Here is a 9,067-nt window from a genome sequence, read left to right on the forward strand (position 1 = left end):
ATATATATATATATATATATAACAATAAGAGAATGGAGGGGAATATGAGGTACTCATCAACTTGCAGACACGCACCCACTTATTGCACTTGGTAAATCACTTGTGTAACAATAATTGGGTACCCTCCCTCCAGCAGTATATTGGATAGATATTATCCCTTAGTGGGTTGGATTCTCAACCCCCAACTCTCTTGGATTATATATATATATATATGCATACACATACATACATGCATACATACATACATACATACATGCATACATACATACTATTGTGTATACGCACGTACACTGACACAAACGCATGATCCCCAAAAAAGAAAGAGAACGCAGTTCCGATAACGGACAGAGTCAACCTGAAAAGGTTGCATGACGCAACGAAAACTTTAGTAAAGATAAATAAATAAATGAGTGGAAATCAGACCGGTGAATGTGTTAAATTAATAAGGCACTAAAAGAAAATGACTCTCCCCAGACATTGTCATTGGACTGCAGCCATGCTCCTACACTGCCATAAAGCATTTTAGCCCAACAAATCGAGCCCAGTATTTATTTTTTAAAGTCTGGTTCTTATTGTATCGAGGTCTTTAACCTGAACTTCTAAGCTACGGGGACGTAAGTTAACTAAGAGCGGTTGTCAAGCAGAGTGGGGAGTAACAAACACACACATATACGACAGATTTCCATACAGTTTGCATTATCCAAATTCAACCACAGAGCTCTGGTCGACTCGAGACTATAGTAAGAGACATTTGCCCAAAGACATTCTTAGTCGAACTGAACTCGTAACCACAAGGTTACAAGGTTCTTAACCAAACAGTTTGTGTGCGCCTATAAAATTTCAATATAAAAGAAAATAACAGCTGAAGTTAGAAAACTAACGAATAATCCTTTTTCATATTAAAAATAAGGGATCTGTACTGGAGAACAATGTTACAACCTACGTTCGAAACCAGAGAAGACATACATACGTTAATGGAGTTTTGTTATAGTGCATGGGAAGAAAAGTTACAACAACATTTGAGTAGATCGAGAGATTAATTGAGAAGTTGAGGAAGTTAAAGGTCAAGTGTTCTCTAAGATTTGTGTGAAAGTCGTTCAATTATGCTTTCAGATAAATAAAATGTATCATTTGCTGATGGTTTTATGTTAATTATTGGAAGAAGTTCAGCTGCATCGTGAAACCAATATTTCTAGCAATGTAAATTTCTGTTCTTAGATTCTTTGCCATATCCTGCTTAAATGTTTAGCAATGATTCCGATTGCACTGCCCTAATTTGGAAATCGTAAACGATAAAAATGACCGCACTCAAACATTTCATACAAATTTTAACAGAAATGTTATCAAGATACAATGAAGAAATTATGCTGATTGGATTGTCGCTTTGGATAGGGACGATATTGTTATGTGACAAGTAATGTTTGGTTCAACCGATCAGAGTCCACTAACGAAACCTGGAATAAGAGTATCAAAAGAAGCTATCACCTGTTCTTTAACAGCTGAAAGCATGGTTGGGTTTTAATCGGTTTAATGTCGGCCGTGCATCTGCACACATGTATGCAATATTTTATCGAAGAAGACAAGAAATTATCCATACATGCAACACTCTTCTTGCCACGGCACTTATGTGCCGATACAGCTTGAGACCAACTTGAACAAATACCGCAAACATATCACCCGAGCCCGCAAAAACATCGCCTTGGATTGGCACTATTTTATCGACATCGAAAGGATGGAAAGCAAAGTTGATCTCGGTGATATTTGAACTTAAGGCGCAGAGAATCGAAACAAATGCGGCGAGATATTCTATCTAACGCTCTGATGAATCTGCTAAGCTGTCCTGCTTATCTGGAAACACAGCAGATATATCATTATTCATTGGAAGTGGCTAATGTCACCATTGTTCAATATAGTTATGGCGTAGCAGCAGTAGAAGCAACATGCCGAGGAAAATATCTATTGACATCACAGCTCACTTTAGTTTTGACACAGCAATATTTTATGACGTCAAAAGGAAATATCTAATGACGTCACTGTACACTTTATGACACACGATCGTACTACCTCAGCAACTAGCCGTATTTTAGTTGTAGTGGATAACTATGTCGTCGAACCATGCTATGTTGCCGTATGATGTGCAAAGATTGTCTATAGAAGAGGTAAAATGGGAAAAGCTAAAAGAGTGCTGGCATCCCCTAAAAGAATATAAAACTTGATCCAGGACGGAACCAATGTGTAAAGGTACAACGTGTGAAGATTTTAACTGGGGTTAATGTGTAAAGGTAGATAAAGCAAAATAAAGGATGTCTATTGGAAGTGAAACCCGAATTAAGACTCAGAGAAAACGGAAGTATACTGCAATAATCAATAGGAAGTCATAGACTGCAGTTACTGAATATGTATCGAATGTGGTTCATATTAGCAGAGCAGATATCCACATATATTATATGGAATAATTTAAAGAATCTCAAGAGGGAATCTACTGCTTGGCAGGCAAAGAAATTATGAAAGGTTATTCATGAAAATGGTAAAATAGATGCAGACATGTAAGAGTATTAAAGGCTTATGTACGGAAACAAAAGTCTGAGTAGAATGGTATTTGGTGAATGGGGAATAGAATACGATACATTATGTGAATGGATAAGTACTGTGTGTGTATGAGAGAGAAGAGGCAGAGGGAGAGTGTGAGAGAAAGAGAGGGAGAGAGGAGGAGAAAGAGGGATGGAGAGAGACGGAGAGAGAGAGAGAGGGAAAGAGGGGAGAGAGAGAGAAGGGGGAAGAGAGAATGTTGCTCTGTTAAAATAGACGCAGAAGATAAAATACTTTGCGTGGTGGTAGTGATGAAATACAATGATGCAGAAATCAGAATGAAGTGTGAGAGAACAATGAATGGCGCATAGAAGCAACAACGGCGGAATTTGAGAATAAATAACCCCCCAAAAAAGAAAAATGTTGAGAATTAAAGATTAAGTTGTATAGAGATAAAACAAAATGATGTATGTAATATGTTAGATAAAAACCTGGAGGAGGGGGTTTAAGCTGCGATTTAGATGACAGAGAAAAAAACTTGTTTCACCATTAACAGGCAGTAGCAAATGGATGGAACGTAACAGAAGAAATAGGTAAATAAACAAAGATAGAAATATCTGATTTTTAAAAACTGTGTAGGCAAAATTGGAAAAGATAGTATATGATCTGTTGACTGGATATCATTGTTACCAAGAATGATTGTTAAAAACATGACAATAAAGAGCACATTAGTACAATGGTTCTCCACTCGACAAACACTAGTATCTCCACCCTAAGCAAAAAGTGGAACTTTCTGTCATACCCGCTCCGCTTTGTATAAGAACACAAAATAGAGTTTACATGTGTATAATTATTTTTTCTTCATAATGGTGTTGAACATGTTAAAAAAATTAAAGTTGCCCTAATATTATTAAAACAGCAATCCTCACGTTAAAGACATTGTCAGTAGCTTATATTAAACAGGAACTACTGATGTGAAGAAATTCGAAGAGTTGGGACGAAGTATTAACGTACGAGCTTTAAATTCTGCAGGTCAATGTTTAGGAAGAAAATTTTTGTTCCGGTTAATTGCATTCCAGACATAAAGAATTAACTAGGGTGTTTAGAACTCGATGTAGATGATAAACAGCAGGGATGATTTACGAAATGAGAGGAATGGGTACCAGGTGGATAAGACGGTGGTGGCCCACGAAAGGTACGACTCCAGAGGCTGAGGAATAGTTGTAGAAGCAGTACAAGAGACGGATAGATAGAAAATTGTAGCAGATGCAGATTGTAATGTTTCAACAATTGAAGATTTGATTATCACTCGGAACATTTACCATTCAATGCTGTTTAGAATACTATATTGCTGCTGTACTGTTACAGACATGCATTCCACGTGTGACGTGCCAAATATCATTAACTGATAATTGCTAGAGCGGTGTCTGACTCTAGACAATAAACTAGGCCTATTGGATATAGCTTTGACGGCAATATAGATATGCAGACACATTAAAAGATCATCTAAGATTATGAAGCCCAGTATTTGGAGAGAACGTAAAACTTTCAGCTGTTGTACTTTTAATGCAGTTGCTGTGTATACTTTATAATGAAAAGTAATAGTGTTTATGTACAACTGAATGATGTGAAGATATCATATCTCACTAGTCGGCTGTTTCCAAACTTACGGAGCAATACAATATCTGCAACTAAAGTTCAGTGTATATTAGAAATGCCATCAAATATATATTGCAAACTCAAAACAAGTCATTCTAGTGATGCATCATGGTAAATAATATGAACTGTATATTGCTACATATAAGTATACACAACCTACTTTAGGTAAAAAAATAGACGAAAATGTTGCTTACAAATACATTTTATATTTTTGTTGATATACTTATATCTCTCTCTCTCTCTCTCTCTCTGTCCAGATTTAAAAGTGGTAGTGCAACGTATAAGATGTTTGTAGTGGATTAGGCTACTGGAGTGACGTTTGTACATTTTTTAAAACTATAAAGCTACATATGAGGCTCTATTTTGCCAGTAGCAGCACACGAAACACTTGAACCTGAAGTCACTGATATAACTTCACACAGAAACATAGTTCATATCCAGCGAAATGATATCTCAATTCTGCATAGTTATTTCATTACCTGCGCATTAATATATTTCTCAACCAGTCAACCAATCAACCAGCCAACCAACCAACCAGCCAGCCAGCCAACCAACCAACGAATCAAATCACACTATCTATCTATCTATCTATCTATCTATCTATCTATCTATCTATCTATCCATCTATCTATCTATCTATCTATTTGTTTGTCTGCTGTCAGTTTCTCTCTCTCTCTCTGTACATACATACATACACACACACACATATATATTTATACGTACACACACGCGCGCACATATACATCAAGGACATGCATTACAACCATAGCTGCGTGACATAGTGACATCATATCGAGATAAATAGCAGACGGGGACCAGTTAGAATTGCCTTCAGGTCGAGTAGCCCATCCCGCTCAAAAGATCTCTGAATAAGGGTTGTATAAGGCTGATGAATGAAACACCCATGTTTCCAGAGATGAATTATTCAAACCCCAAAGAATTCCTCTCAACACATAGGCATAATGCTCCTCCACTACTCCTGCTCGTGATTGGAGATGCATATATCGTCAGCCACTAAGGGACATGCTCTACTGGTTAAGGTCAAGCAAGTTACAAGCAAATCTGTGGTATTGAGAGGATATTTCCTGTAGTCCAAGATAAGAAACCATGAGAGCCACTGCCTGGTACTGCGTCATCACCGTCGTCATCGTCATCATCATCATCATCATCATCATCATCATCATCATCATCATCATCATCATCATCTTTATTATTATTATTATTATTATTATTATTATTATTGAGTGAGAGAGCGGTGCATGCCATCAAAGTGACACTGGGGTAAGATATACGAAGCCCTGCATACCCATCATGACTACCCATCTGATAAAGGTATACCGGGCACATGCATCACAACCATATGTGCGCGACATCATGATCTCATATCAAGATAAACAGCACATGACCTTGCAGGTGGGGCCCAGTTAGAATTTCCTTCAGGTCGAGTAGCCCATCCCACTAAAAGGTCCCTGAATAAGGGCTGTTTAAGGATGTTGAGCAAAACACCCATGTTTCCAAAGGTGAATTATTCAAACCCCAAAGAATTCTTCTCAACACATGGCTATGATGCTCCCCCACTACTTCTGCTCGTGATTAGAGATGCACATATTGTCAGCTACCAAGGGACATGCTCAACTGGTTAAGGTCAAACAACTGACAAGCAAATCTGTGGTATTAAGCAGAATATTTGCTGTAGCCCATCTTTTATACCAAGACAAAACGATGTACATAATAACACTTCCAATCAATTAAGATCAGAATCCATGAGAGCCACTGTCTGATCATCATCATTGTAGTTGTTATTGACGTTGTTTTCCTTCTCCAGTCTCTTTTATATTGTGTCTTTGTATTTTAAACTTCCTTTTTCATTCCACCAAAATCTTTTGATTATGTCTCTTGTTAGCAAAACTTAAATTTATCTTCATCCATTTCTCTCAAGTAGCATTAATACAAACAAGACATGCACATTCACGTTGTCTGCCAAGATAAATTTAGACACCACCAACTTGATATAGTTTGCGTGTTACGGAGGATATATCAACTGAGAGAAGTGAAGAACGCTAAAGATATGGAAACAATAATAGAAATAAAGGAAGAGGATATGCCATAAGCTGATGGATGTATTGGTTAGAAATTTAAGAACCGTAGAAAACTAAATCAATGGAAAACTGTCGGAATAATGAATAGTTCCCGATACGGGTGCTACAGTGGAGTAATCTTCATTCAAAGGTGTTTCCATATGTTGTTACTTTTGAGTTTCGTGTTTATGCTCTCGTCAAGAGCATCTTCGAATCTTTAGAGAAGCGACATTAGAATACACACACACACGCACATAAACACAGACACACACAGACACACATACACACACACACACAAACAAACAAACAAACACACACACATACACGCACACACACGCGCGCACACACACGCACACACGCGTCTATATCTTTTATCTTTTACTTGTTTCAGTCATTAGACTGCGCCCATGTTGTAGCACTACCTTGAACAATTTGTTTTAGTCGAATGAATCGACCCCATTACTTGTCGTTAAACCTGGTACTTATTCCATCGGTTTTTCGCCGAACCACTAGGTTACGGGGAAGTAAACACACCAACAATAGTTGTCGAGTGGTGGTGAGGGATGAACACAAAGACAAACACACACACACATGCACCCCCCACACACATATTTGTATATACGTACATATGCATACATGAACCTTCATACATACATACATACATACATACATATATATACATATATATATGTATATGTAAATGTATATGTACATGTTCATGCATATTCACAGGCATACACACATACATACATACATGCATACATACATACATACATACATACATGCATGCATACATACATGCATATATACATATACATACATACATACACACATACACACACACACACACACACACACACACATAAGGTGGGAGAGAGAGGATAGAATTGAAACTTAGAATTGTCAAACGATATAAAGAGGGTGCTATTATAAGAGAGAAATGAAAAATACGTTTCTAGACAGACAGATATGAATGCTGAAGGGAATAAAAATAGGAAGAAAGCAAAACGATACATGAAAGAAATGCCTGTTTTACACTATAGAACATTTTACAAACCGGATGTTGAAATAATGAGTTTCCGGTTAACAAGTAATGATTGCTGGACATATTGCAAATATGGAAAGTCGAAAGAGATTCAATATAATTTCTTTTGATGTAGCGAAAGATAAAAGCAACCGATATGGGTGGGTAGGCGTTGTGTCATACGCTGTTGAGGTGAACTAACAATTACTGTATTAGCTTAACACCATTTTAAATTGTCTACTACCACAACGGTAAACGTAGAGGAAATTTAGTAACGTGGTTGTTTGCCTAGACCATTTTTACACTGCACAGAGTCATGTTGAAATGAATTATAAAAAATAGATACAAGAACAAAACTCTTTAACACAACATTCACAGAATCCATTCAAACCCAACAATAGTCATCAAATGGGTTATACTCCTCTTCATTTATTCTAATGGTAACACAAATACCATCAAATATATCACAATAAGATTATTTGTAGACGAATCCAAGCTTTAGGATGTTATCAACAAAGTAGGTAACTAAATAAAACTCTAATCTGTTCGTCATGCTGTATATAAAAAGTGAAACAGAACAATGGCTGCACAATAAGCAATTTGTGTGTACTTATGTTGGGTACACTTCCGCTTTAGGGAAAAAAGGGATTTACTTAAACCACCATATTTCCTTCACAAATAAGAAACTCTCATGGCGTCAGTTGTCAAAAGCTTACATGTAAATAAATATTAACGATAAATTTAACTGGAGAGATCACACTAACAATAAACAATGATATAATTCAAGAAATCCAGGAATCACCGTACTTCTATTCTCTAACTTTCCATGGTCTCAAAATAACAGAAATGAGGTACTTCAAAAGAAAATTACAAAATACATAAATAAAAAATAAAATAATGTTTGTTGTCACTTCAGCGTGGCTGTTCCATACGGAACTATGTTACAACATTTTAACCCCAGGAAAAACATCTTTTCCAGCTGGTTAACGGCACACAACCTGTTTCTGATACATTGTAAGTAAGGGAGCGAACCACTCTCCTCCCCTAGCAATATATCAGACACAGGTTGTGTGTCGTTAACCAGTTGGAAAAGATGTTTTCCTGGGGTTAAAATGTAGTAACAGTTCGTATAGAACAGCTACACTGAAGCGGAATCTAACATTACGTTTTAGTATCGTTACTACTTGTATCTCTTTTAGACATTTTGGAACTAGCTACTATGCTTGAATAAAATAACATAAAAACAGAAATAAAGTGATGACACATGTTTAAGGACATGAAATCTCTTTATTATTTAGATGGCGACCAAAATGCTCACATTCGATTCTCTCCAACATCACAGTCAACATATATACGATTTGTAAAAAGTGGAAAAATTATAAGATTGATGTTGCCTAACCCAAGGCTAGGACATAGTCACATTATCAAAAATAATCTTACAACACATAATCACATCGCGAAGCAAATTTTTACAGAAACAAATCGGAGAATGCAAATAACCTTCAAAAACCCGGCTGTTTTCATCAATAATACCCCCCCCCCTACCCTAGTGAGCTATTGCGTGTGTGTGTGTGTTTGTATGTATATATCATTTATTTACATCGTAGAAGAACCGTTTAAAACGTACACAAAGATGTTAAATTCATTTTAAATTCATCTGATGAGGTGTCAAAATTTTCGTCGTATTTCTGCGATCTTATTGCCAACGACTCAGATCTATTGAAACTGTTTGAAACCCGATAATGGGAAGCTCTTACACCTTCATTATTTTCTCTTG

The sequence above is a fragment of the Octopus bimaculoides genome, chromosome 6 (genome assembly GCF_001194135.2).
Source record: "Octopus bimaculoides isolate UCB-OBI-ISO-001 chromosome 6, ASM119413v2, whole genome shotgun sequence".
In the NCBI taxonomy this organism is placed as follows: Eukaryota; Metazoa; Mollusca; class Cephalopoda; order Octopoda; family Octopodidae; genus Octopus; species Octopus bimaculoides.